The sequence below is a fragment of the Poeciliopsis prolifica genome, unplaced genomic scaffold (assembly GCF_027474105.1).
Source record: "Poeciliopsis prolifica strain line A6 unplaced genomic scaffold, Auburn_PproV2 SCAFFOLD004, whole genome shotgun sequence".
Classification (NCBI taxonomy): Eukaryota; Metazoa; Chordata; class Actinopteri; order Cyprinodontiformes; family Poeciliidae; genus Poeciliopsis; species Poeciliopsis prolifica.
Genome location: NW_026562379.1, coordinates 18,299,191 through 18,311,831, shown reverse-complemented (window position 1 = coordinate 18,311,831; position 12,641 = coordinate 18,299,191). Strand labels below are relative to the sequence as shown.

Here is a 12,641-nt window from a genome sequence, read left to right as displayed (position 1 = left end):
AGTCAAACAGGAAGATTTGATTCAAGTGGCTCTACCAGAGACAAGACATTGTGTAATACTTTACTTGGCTCTCCATGGAACTTGCTCTACTGGATTCCTGGGAATGAAAGGGGCGGAGCCTCACCGAGAAGGTAAGTCAGATAGAAAAACAAACGCTTAAGTTTGTTTAGACTCCATTTTGTCGGGTTGGAGGAGAAAAAAGAAAACCTGATTCAGGTGAGAGTTACTTCTTGTTTTTCTGTCAGAGTCTGCAACACATTTACTTAATATTTTGTCTCCAGCAGTGCAACTTAAATTAAATCTTCCTGTTCATGTTTATCTCAAGCTGACCAGACTGCTCAGATACAACTGCTAAACCAATCAGAATCCAGATCAGATTCAAGTGTTTTGAATTGCAGTTTAGTTCAGATCTTTATCAGCTGGAGATAAGAAACTACACTCAGTAAAACAGACTGACCACATCTGCTATCACAAACTGAATCTGCTGTAAATCATTTTCACATCTTTTTTGAGGATCAACTCAAACCAGCAGATTGATAAAGAGAAAGTAAAAAAAAATCTACACCTGGATAGACCTGCTTGTCTTGATTATGTGGTTGTGATCTGGCTGTGGACAGGAGAGCTGTAAGGTTGAACCATCTGGTCTTTTACATTATAACAGCAGCTGGACTAAAGTTCAGTTCAGGACATGATTACAGACCTGGGATGCAGCAGAGACAAGGAGCAGAGACGAGGAGCAGGGACGAGGAGGGACGAGGAGCAGGGACAAGGAGCAGGGACGAGGAGCAGGGACAAGGAGCAGGGACGAGGAGCAGGGACAAGGAGCAGGGACGAGGAGGAGGGACGAGGAGGAGGGACGAGGAGCAGGGACAAGGAGCAGGGACGAGGAGCAGGGACAAGGAGCAGCGAGGAGGAGGGACAAGGAGCAGGGACGAGGAGCGGGGACGAGGAGCGGGGACGAGGAGGAGGGACGAGGAGCAGGGACGAGGAGCGGGGACGAGGAGGAGGGACGAGGAGGAGGGACGAGGAGCGGGGACGAGGAGCGGGGACGAGGAGCAGGGACGTTGCTAGCCATTCAGGTGCCCTGAGCATAAAAGCTTTGTGGCCTCATGTCTGACAGAATTACCAATAATTCAATATTTTTCTTTGCATTTCAAACTATTTAAAGGTGGAGAATTAAGGCTAAGTCAACAAATTACAAGAGGAATTAAGTAGGAAAACAAGTAAAGCATAATGAATAAAATGCAACAATAGAAATTGTAATACAGAATTCATCTTTAGAAACTGAGACTTCCTGTTTTATCTGACTTGTAATCATAACTTATATTGTTTTCCTTTGGAAGATTCAAGAGGAGTTTATTAAAATCTTCAAAGTTTGACAAACTTTTTCACATTAAGTTAAACAAGTGACCTCACTGTTTCTGAGGTCTGACAAGTTTGACCTAAACATCTTCCCTTAGCCAGGTTTGCATTGCATTGTGGGATGCAGGTGAACTGAAAGACAATGGTGGTTTCATAAAGCCCAACAACTTTCAGGACATCTTCTCAAAGTAACTGGGAACATCATCCGTCCATTTTCTAACAGCCTTGACCCAAACGGGGTCGGGAGGTGCTGGTGCCCATCTCCAGCCAACGTTCCGGGCGAGAGGCGGGGTCACAGGTCATCAGTTTAACCCTAACCCACTTTTCCAAAGATACCTGAAGTTAAACCCAAAATGATTTAATCCTTTGTTTTCAGCAGTTCAGAACATCTACTTCCTGTTTACATTTGGTTCTCATGTCCATGAATGTCTAACCAACAGACAGAAGGAATGTTCTCGCCTGGTTTGTACCAAGAGGTCCAGATTGTGTCCTCTGAGTGACATTAAGTCGAGTTATAAGTTAATAAATTAACTGATTCTGATCACAGGAAACAAACTAATGGTGTGGAAACTGCCTTAAATTCTGGTTCCACAACTAAACTTCCCTGCAAGGTGCGAACAAGTTCAGTACAAACAATGCAGACAAATCTGAACATACAAGCATAAAGATTTCACACTGAGGTTTCATCTCCACTCGGTGTTTGTTTTCCTCTCAGAGACTGAAAGCCCAGAAGATGGAGGTTCATGTGGAGGAACAAGGCGATAACTCCAGCAGTTCAGCCAACAGGAACAAACCTGAATCCTCAGACGTAAAGTAAGATGCTTCATACGCAAGTTGTATTTTATGAACACTTTTAATCCTAGAAACCTGCATATGACAGCAGGTACATGAACTCTGAGCAATCTGACCGGTGAAAAGATATAACTTGCATATGATTTTTGTTCCTGGATCATATCAGGAGCGAAGCTTTTACCATCAATCACAAACCCCCTGACTCTGGGTCTCGACCTGTAAGAGCTCCATAAAATCACTAGTGCATAACGGGACCACACTAAAACTGTTTGTCACATAAAGCTTAATCATTCTTTTGCTGTAAAACACTTGAAAAATATTAGCTGGGTATTTTATTTCTCAATTCAAATGTGATCTGAATGACATGACTGTGTTTCAGACGTCAGAGCATCAAAAGGAGAGCAGAGTTTCCTCAATCTGACTGTGTGTCTATGAAGAGTAAAAAGTCCATCAGTGAACCTCCGGATTTCAGTGATCATCCTCAACCCTTGGACACAATGTGAGAACTTGCCGCTTTATTTTTCAAATCTTAAATTGATGTTCACATATTTGATTCCAAAATAGAATAAGAAGTTTGTTTTAGGAACATTAGATTTTCACTGAGTGAACCTACCAGGTTTTACAGACCATTTTTACCCTCCTCTTTCTTCCACTTAACCAGAAAGTACCAAACCACATGCAGTGACCTGAAATCCTCTCTTGACAATAGTCAGTTTCAGCTGTGATAAGTTACAAACCTAAACTAGACTAATTTGGCAAGGAGCTTTAGATTCCTTAAAGAACCACTTATGAAACATCCTGAGGTCGGGTTTCACTCAATTTATTGGGATGAGTAAAGTTAACGAAAACAACTGAATTTCTCAAATGGCTCCACAAGTCTCTAGCTTTATTTTATTGTTTTGTTCTTCCAAAGCGGGACTGTTGTTACTGTCTGTGGATTTATTTCTTAAACAGCATGGTTTGTAACCCGCAGTCCAAATACAAGTGACAAAACAAGTTTCAGGCCTGCACAGCCAAACAAAAATTATTTATTGTTAATTAGAAATTCAAATGATTTTAACAGTTTATTTGAAATTGTACTTACCTCACATGTTTCCTTTTCTTTCCAGGGACTGAGTAGTAGCCATGTTTTTAAAAAGAGAAATGTTTCAAGTTCATTGTTAAGAAAATATTGTATACTATTCAGTCTGTGTCCTGGTGCATTTTGTACATAACTTTTACAAAGATCTCCCCCTGCTGGTCACAGATCCAGAAGAACTGACCAACTGCAGAGAGACAGTCCAGGCAGCTCTGTGCCAGGTGAGACCCGTTCAACTCCAGGTAGAGAAAATGTGTCATACAGCAGTAAGAGTTATAACCCTTGGAAAGATTGATCAGTTAACTCCTAACAACACTGAATAATACAAAAACAATACAATCTCATACTAGTAACAAGGGGATTGTGTTGACATTAAGAATTAGGTTTTCTATGGGTTGCTGGGATTTTTAAGTTCTTCTCCTTGGAGAATGATGTGTCTGCTTCTGCACATGGGTAGTGCATAGGGAGGGGACAGGGTTGTCCTTCGGTATAAGTAGTCAAACCTCAAGCAGAATCGTCCATCTGGACAATTCTGCTTGAGCATTCTGCTCTGCTCTGGCCTACATGCTGCAGATGTCAGATGAGGTTCTGGATGAGGTGGACTTGTGGAAGTACAGAACATCAGAGGAGGGCCGGAGGAGACTGATTCCAGCTGTGAGGAACTGCCGAAAGGCTCGGTGAGTCCAATGAGTTCGTTCCTAATATACCTGCTTCCTCATGGACTGCTTGTGAGCTCATTCTGATGCTCCACTACTTTGGTTGTTGAAGCCCCAAGAGGAAACGATGACCAATTTCACCACTGAAGCTCCACAATTTATTTCCTCTTAGACCTTGATCTTTCTCACATGTTTCAATTTTCTCACATTACTTCTGCATGTTCAGGAAAAATCTCTAAAGATGTAGTGGGAAGTAAAAAGTGACATCTGCTATGTCAAAGCGAGTGGTTATAAAAGTTAAACATATTGAGAAAGACCTATCAAAATGGATCTGAACATGTTATTTAAGCTATTTTATGTAACTTCTATTGTCTTATTTGTTCTGTTTCTTTCAGTATCTTCTGCTCTACATGATGCTTTAGAGGAACATAAGAGCAGTCTAAGGATGAGATGTGAATGTGTGACTGAAGGAATTGATGAAACAGGAATTAAAACCTCTTTCAAGAGGATCTACACTGATCTCTACATCACAGAGGGACAAAGTGAAGAGGTTAATACCCAGCATGAGGTGAAGCAGCTGGAGAGAGCTGCCAAGATCCAGAACCTCCATGACTCTCCAATCAGGTGCCATGACATCTTTAAAACCTTCCCTGACCAACATGGAGCCATCAGAGTGGTTCTGACCAACGGCGTCGCTGGTGTTGGAAAAACCTTCTCAGTGCAGAAGTTCACTCTGGACTTATTCATATGGTTAAAATGATCATGTTGTGCAACAAATATCATGTTGCAACAAAAAATGATCACTTCAGACTTGATAATGCTGATGTCTTGATGCCACTTATTTTCTCCAAACTTCCTCCTGTTGACTTCGACTTGCATGTTTTATTTTTCTTCAGGTTGTTTTACTGCAGGTTGTCAGAGGTCAGCTGTTCTCGTCTGATCTCAGCTCTAGAGTCCAATCCCTCCCATCTGACAGAACTGGACCTCAGCAGGAACAAAGACCTGGGAGACGCTGGAGTTAAGGAGATCTGTGGCTTTTTAAAGAATCCAGTGTGCAAACTACAAACTCTGAGGTCAGATGCTTCCTTTTTTGGTTTCGTGTTGAGATTAGGCTGCATTAGTGTGAAATGAACACACTGTCCACAGGGGTCAGAAAATCTGGAAATAAAACAAAAGTAATTTTTGTTGCACAACATGATATTTAACCGCTACTTTAAGAGTCGATGAAAGATTTTTTTATTTTACGGTTTTAGTCTCATTCTGCTGGTTTAATTGTCGGTTTTATTCTTTATTTAGACTGATGGACTGCAGCTTGTCGGAGAGCAGTTGTTCGTTTTTGGTCTCAGCTCTGAGGTCCAACCCTTCTCATATGACAAAGTTGGACCTGAGCTGGAACAAAAACCTGAAAGATGCTGGCGTGAAGGAGCTCTGTGACTTTGCACAGATTCCTCTCTGCAGAATTCAGACTCTAAGGTGAGGCACCGTCACTGGCTACCATCTGTGGCTCAGCAGGTTGGGGTTTATCCTGGGACAGGTGGGTTGCCAGTTTGAACCCCTGGTCAGGTCAGTCTGCCTAGGGCAGCTGTGGTTTACCGTCACTGTGTTGTCGCCTGTGATGCTAATTAGAGATCTTTAACATCCCAATGGTCAGATCACTTTCAATGATCTAAAGGTTCCATCACTTTTGATCATCTCTGTTTTATCAGTTTTTGTTACTTAAGCAGTTTTATTGATCTATTCAAAAAAGCGATATCTGGTTTTTGTTGGATGATTTGTAGTAAGTTCTTATTTCTTGTTATTTCAGTGTCCGTTGTGGGCTTTTTGGTAATTAACAGAAGGATCCCAACAATTTTGTCCATGTATATTTAATGCTAATGGCATCATTGTTGCTGGTGTCAGCTCACATGTTTTATCCTCTCTTTAGATTGATAGAGTGCAGTTTGTCTGAGATCAGCTGTGATTCTCTGGTCTCGGCTCTGAAGTCCAATCCATCCCTTCTGACAAAACTTGACCTGAGCTTCAACAACTTGGAAGATTCCAACGTCCAGCCGCTCTTAGAGCTCATGGAGAGTCCAGATTATGAACTTCAAACTGTGCAGTAAGTGCATGGCTTAAGTCATTCCAGGTTGATGTTGACAGTATGAAATGTGTATCAGAGGAAAGATCCGGTGTTTTTCTGTAAACCTGCAGCTTCCCAGCAGGATGTAATCCTCATAAGGATGAAAAGACAAAAACAAATTGCATCCTTGTTTTCATTTATCAAAGTGTTGCAACATCAAGACTGAAGTCAGACAATTGTTTTCTCACATTTGAACAATAAGGGATGAGTTCTAGCTGAGAGGTTAGTGTGACTGCAGCCTTTTGTTTCAGAAACAATTACATTAACTAAATGGCCAAATTAGTAAATACAGTCTGTTCTTCTGCTTCGTCTAAATGTTTTTTTAGCCACAGCCTCCATGTTTCTCAGCTGACAGTTTGTAACTTTAAGTAATCAGAGTTCTTTTTTCATTGCAGGTGGGATTGATGGTTCTGCCAAGGAAAGACCCACTGTGACCCGCTGTGACCCGCAGTGACCCGCTGTGACCCGCAGTGGGTCACTGTGGGTCACTGTGGACCACTGCGGTCACTGTGACCCACAGTGACCGCAGTGGTCCACAGTGACCCACTGTGGGTCACTGTGGGTCACTGTGGGTCACTGTGGACCACTGTGACCCACAGTGACCCACAGTGGTCCACAGTGGTCCACAGTGACCCACAGTGACCCACAGTGGTCTGCAGTGGTCCACAGTGACCCACAGTGACCTGCAGTGGTCCACATTGACCCACAGTGACCTGCAGTGGTCCACAGTGACCCACAGTGACCCACAGTGACCCACAGTGACCCACAGTGGTCCACAGTGACCCACAGTGACCCACAGTGGTCCACAGTGACCCACAGTGGTCCACAGTGACCCACAGTGACCCACAGTGGTCCACAGTGGTCCACAGTGACCCACAGTGACCCACAGTGACCCACAGTGGTCCACAGTGACCCACAGTGGTCCACAGTGACCCACAGTGACCCACAGTGACCCACAGTGACCCACAGTGGTCCACAGTGACCCACAGTGACCCACAGTGACCCACAGTGGTCCACAGTGACCCACAGTGACCCACAGTGACCCACAGTGGTCCACAGTGGTCCACAGTGACCCACAGTGACCCACAGTGACCCACAGTGACCCACAGTGGTCCACAGTGACCCACAGTGACCCGCAGTGGTCCACAGTGACCCACAGTGACCCACAGTGGTCCACAGTGACCCACAGTGACCCACAGTGGTCCACAGTGACCCACAGTGACCCACAGTGGTCTGCAGTGGTCCACAGTGACCCACAGTGACCCACAGTGGTTCACATGGTCCACAGTGACCCACAGTGACCCACAGTGACCCACAGTGGTCCACAGTGACCCACAGTGACCCACAGTGACCCACAGTGACCCACAGTGACCCACAGTGGTCCACAGTGGTCCACAGTGACCCACAGTGACCCACAGTGACCCACAGTGGTCCACAGTGACCCACAGTGACCCACAGTGTCCACAGTGACCCACAGTGACCCACAGTGACCCACAGTGGTCCACAGTGACCCACAGTGACCCACAGTGACCCACAGTGGTCCACAGTGACCCACAGTGACCCACAGTGACCCACAGTGGTCCACAGTGACCTCTCGTTTTTGCTCTCTGGTAGATCCTATTCTGTTCTGTCAGGTGGTTGTAACAACTTAAATTTAAGGATTTCTTTGCACAAACTGTTGTGCTGTTGGACAGGCACCTTAGGGAGCGCTCCAGAAAGGCCTGCATCCAAAATGACCCTCTTGTCTTCGGGTCATTTTGACCCGAAGACAACAGGAGGTTATTCTTATTTTTTTCGTCAAGTTCACATTTGAATTGCTGCAGCAGAAAATTCTATCTGAGTTGTGAACACTGTAGGTCTGATTCAGGACTGTTAGATTTCAAGTTTCTGTATGCAGTTGCAATTAAAAATGTTTTATAAGGGCTTGTCCTCGGGTCATGTCAACCCGAGGGCAACAGGAGGGGGGGGAAATTTGAAAAGATATCAGTTTTACGGAGATCAGTGATGCCATTCCATACTGTTTGCCTGTCCAGCTGTAATTTCCTTAGTCTTCCGGTCAGTCTGACCTGAGGCCTGGGTTTGGTTATCTTTATTTCTTTTGTAAAGTTCACATTTGGATTGCTTGAGCCTAAACTTCCCCCTGAGTTGTGCACACCATAGTTCTGATGCAGGACTGTTAGATTAAAGTTTCTGTATGCAGCTGCAATTGAAAAACATATTTTTTAAGGGCTTGTCCTCGGTCGACATGAGCCGAGGACAACAGGAGGGTTAATTAAAATGTTTAAGGAAAGATTGTTATTTTTACACCAACTGTTAACCTCTTTTTTTTTATGTTGTTATCCAGGTTTTAATTATTATTGAAACCTTTGTGGGCAGACGCGTTCTCTTGACGAAACACGATGGCGAGGACGAGAACCTGTCACCACAACAAGTTGGATGAAATCATCCAATACGGCTTCCGTGAAACTCAATTGCGATTCTGCAGCCAGAACCCAGAAAAATATTCACATGTGAATCTGCTAAATGTACCAGCCCGGTCTTAGAGGACGCTTCACCTTCTGTCACAAGTTTCTGGCTTTTCACTAAATGTTTTGTTTTCTATATCTGCAAAATTAATCTTGAAAATTCCAGGCTTGTTTTTTGTGCCCAGATTTTTCCAGTGCGAACACAAACCAGTTTCCCTCCATGCCTCTGCAAACTCAGATGTCTGCTGACAAATAATCAGCACATTCCAGTCAACAGCTTCACTCGCCTAATTGGCAGCAACTTCCCCAAATCGAAGGAAGTGAAACTTTAACAGAGCGTGCAAAGATCCTGGTTCTGGTTCCTGCCCAGAACGTTTCTTACCTTCTTGGGTTTGGTTCGATGCTCCAGAAAAGCAGACACCAGCAGCGCTCTGCAGCCGTGGACTCGTATCAGATGGGCCGCCTGTCCTTTGAGAACTGGAAGAGGAAAAACATTAAAATCAGGAAGATTAAAATGTAGATTAGCAGGTCAGTGGATAATAAAACAGAATCAGTGGGATCAGTCAAGTGCAAGGCGTTCTCCTGCGGAGCAGCGATTGGTGTTGGTTCATTCACACCAGTCCCATTTAAAACGCTTTAATCCAACTCCAGTCCGATTTCCAGAAGGTCCAGTTCGGTCTGTGAGGTGGGAATGCTAAGCTAACACTGGTTCGCCTGCAAACCTCAATCCGGTTTGAATGTGAACGCCAAGCGGACCAGAGAGCGCTCCAAAAGCAGGAAGTGGGCCACAGTGCAGGGCATTCTGGGTAAATACAACCAAAACAAACATGCTAGCCTAGCGCTAGCAGCAGAAATGGCTCCTGGTTTTTAGCCGGAGAACAAAGAGAAATTATAATTTCTCTTTGATAAATATTATTTCTTTATTTAAAAAGATTTGGTTTAGAAGAAAAATAAAAGGTTTGTTGTTGTAGTTCCCTACAAAAATATGATGTCACTAAATGCTAATCTATTTTTTGTACATATATTTTATTCCCCTAAAACATAAAAAAATCTGTTTTTGGTTTTCTCTGTTCTGTAATTGATTATCGCTGCAGATAAAAGCCGGGTGGGACCTGTGGTTCCTGTGGCTCGGTTCTGGACCACAGCCGGCCCGACTGATGGCTGCCAGGCGTCCGTCAGAACCTGCGGAGGCGACGTCCTGTTGGACCTGCAGAGCGACAAAACAAACAGGTTTTATATCCACCAGTCTGTGATCAGACTAAACAACTGCAGTGAAGATAAATAATTCATGCGTAACGATCATTCAGACACAAAGCAGCAAAAATAAGTTATTTTCTCATTGTTGCATCAAATTCATGACACTGAGTGGATTAAACCTTAGCAGTTCTGGTGAGCAAAGAGATTATTTCATATTTTCTTCACATTTCCTGCGTCGTGTCACTTTAAAGTTTTGTTTTCATTGTTTTCTCATCCTTCCCCAATCACATTCCTCACACTCTGCCTGAGCGACGGGTTTCTATCAGATGGTTTGTTTTATTTTCACTCTTTCAATATATGATGTAAAAAAAGAGAAAGAAAAGTCTCCAAATTTACTCCAAACACAGGATTTGTTTTCTCATGTCACCATGGAAGAGGATTAGAGACACAGAAAATAAAATCCATAATTCTTCTGGGATTAAATTCAGAATAATAAAAATAAACTTTGTTTTGTGGTCCAAATCACAAAACAACAAAATGCAACATCATCTGTTCCTAAACAGCCTCCAATTCATTTCATGATTTTGGTTTATATTTGAGTTTTTCTGCTGCAGCCGTGCCGTATTAACAGATATGCTAAACATCTCTTCTCAGTTCCACCAGACAGGTTTTTGATTAAAACTGTCAAAATGATTTGAATGTTTGCATTTTTTTCCTTCTTCTGCTTTTCCATGTTATATTTGTTTAATGTGGCGGCGATTGAAGGTCCAACCCGATGCTTCGTACGCGTGCTAAAGAAGTCCGAGGTTCTTACTGTTTCCGATTGGACAAGCAAGCAAAAAAGATCAAACTTTCCATTGTTTCCTTTTGCTTCAGATAGAAAACCCAGAGTGGACCCAGTGCATGCTGGTCCCATACCAGTGGCTGACTGGACTCACCGTTCCTCTCGTCTCGCTTACAAAGCAAATAACAAAAACACAAATAAACAAAACAATTATTAACCTACAAATAAACTCAGAATAAACCTCATTTTAATCAAATAAAAGAATAGCTCCAAATATAAACGGTTAAATATAAAGGGAACTCTGTTCTTATGGAAGACTAATCCTGCCAAAATCAGCCAGAAATAAACAAACAGCTTGTTAAGGTAATCAATGTTCCACCCACGTGAAGATGAGGAGCAGCAGCATGAGGCAGAGGACGATGAAGGTCACGCTGGGCGGCGGCGGCCTCCCCAGCAGCAGCGGGTCCAGAACTTGAGTCATGGCGGGTCCAGAACTGATCCCAGCTCACACCGACTCCTGCTGCCTTCTGGTTCTGGTGCCGGTGGTTTGGGCTGGAGGTTCCCAGTGGGCGTGGCTGGATCGTCAACACATTGGGATCAGCTGCTTCCAGAGTTCCCAGTATCAGAAACTGGCTGGGACTCTGGGTCGGACGTCCCACATTTTTCTGATATTATTAAAACTTTTCTCACATTTTGTTCAGAAATGTTGGGTTTCAGTGACGGCTGCCTCGGTCTGATGTCCAGTTAAAGTTTGTGATCAATCCGGCGAGTAATAAAAAAATCACATCAGATATTAGCACAAATATAGTAAAACTTTCCTCTAAATATTTGTGCAAAATCCTGGAAGGAAAGATGTTCAGTTGTATTAAATTTTAAGAAACATTTATAGAATATCAAAACAAACCTCCATTTATCAAACTACAACGTTTCATTGCAACAAAAATGGCAGAAGTTGAAGAACTTTGGAAAGTAAAGTAAGTTATTAGATGTTCCAAAGCTTTTCACAAGAAAAATACAACAGTTAGAAAAGAAAACATTCTGTGAACATCATGTGCTTCACGCTTTGCTTTGAGCGAACAAAAGCAAATTAAATGTGAACATGTTCTTTTTCAGAACTACTAATTTACATTGATCCAATTTTTTAACTGATTTGCATCTAATCAAATAAATACATTAGCAGTGTAAAGCCCAGTGGAAAATTGTCCAGATGTTCAGTGAAACCTTAACAGTGCAGAGATGGTGGGAGGGCAGCGGCGCTACATGGTGTCCTCAGGCAGCAGGCCGTTGTGCCGCAGCAGGCCGTTGTGCCGCAGCACCACGTTGACGTCAGAAACCAGGCGGCGGCTGAAGGTCAGCAGCCGGCCGTCGTAAATCAGCTGCTCCGGCTTCAGCTCCAAGACCTGCAGCACAAAATACAAACGGTCACCGCCTCGCTGCTGCGACTGCAGCACAAAATACAAACAGTTACCGCCTCACTGCTCATTTTAATTAGTTTTTGTGGAGGAAAAAAGTTAATAGAAAACAACAATGCTTGTGTGAACTGATATTTTGAGCCACGCTCCATGTCAGTAGGTGGCGGTAAAACAACCTTAAAGTTTCTTCATAACTGTCTATAAAAGAAAATCCAGAAGAAAATTTGTTCTAAAAAGGAGGGGGGTTCATACAAGCCTTTTATTTTCTATTTTTCCCCAATTTTCCCTTTACGACAATGTTGAATATTCAACATTGTCGTGGCCTGATTTTCGCAGCCTGACTGGGAGACAGGAAAATGAGTAAACTTCTGCCAAAAAACTCAGAAAATCTGACATTAATTTCCAGATTTTTTTCTAAAAGACTTTTTACAGTTTTTAAAAATACTGACTTTTGGAAAAGTTTTGAATTTTCCAAAGTCAAACATTTTTGACTTATGAAACTGGTAAATTTTCAGTTTATCAAACTCATACATTAAAAAAAAAACTAAAACAGCAGAAATTTACTCCTTTTTTAATTTGTCTTTTTCAGAACTTAAAGTTATATTTTGTTGAAATCCTGCTGAGTGTTTTTTTAAGTGTACTTATGAAAAATTATTTACAGTAAATTAAGATTAAAAATAAGAACATTTTTCAGTATCTGGGAAGTTTTTGGATTAAATGTTGACTTCAATGTACAACTAACTAATAACTGTGAAGGTCTCTACCTACTTCACCTT

At 42.7% G+C, this 12,641-nt stretch overlaps 2 long non-coding RNA genes across 5 annotated transcripts; both read left to right on the top strand.

The window, feature by feature from the left end:
• On the top strand, positions 1-6,475 carry LOC129358710 (uncharacterized). 4 transcript variants are annotated; one of them, XR_008605829.1, is made up of 9 exons: positions 1-216; positions 1,910-1,973; positions 2,078-2,175; positions 2,534-2,653; positions 3,401-3,453; positions 3,806-3,909; positions 4,284-4,961; positions 5,185-5,361; positions 5,813-6,475. It is a non-coding gene; the product is annotated as an uncharacterized LOC129358710 (long non-coding RNA). The 4 variants fall into 4 exon arrangements; XR_008605827.1 differs by having other exon boundaries at positions 11-1,973; positions 5,813-5,986; positions 6,403-6,473; XR_008605828.1 differs by having other exon boundaries at positions 14-216; positions 662-1,973.
• A 1,029-nt stretch (positions 6,476-7,504) lies between these two features.
• Positions 7,505-10,362, top strand: LOC129358680 (uncharacterized). Its single transcript, XR_008605821.1, has 2 exons — positions 7,505-9,278; positions 9,567-10,362. It is a non-coding gene; the product is annotated as an uncharacterized LOC129358680 (long non-coding RNA).
• Positions 10,363-12,641: the final 2,279 nt, after the last annotated feature.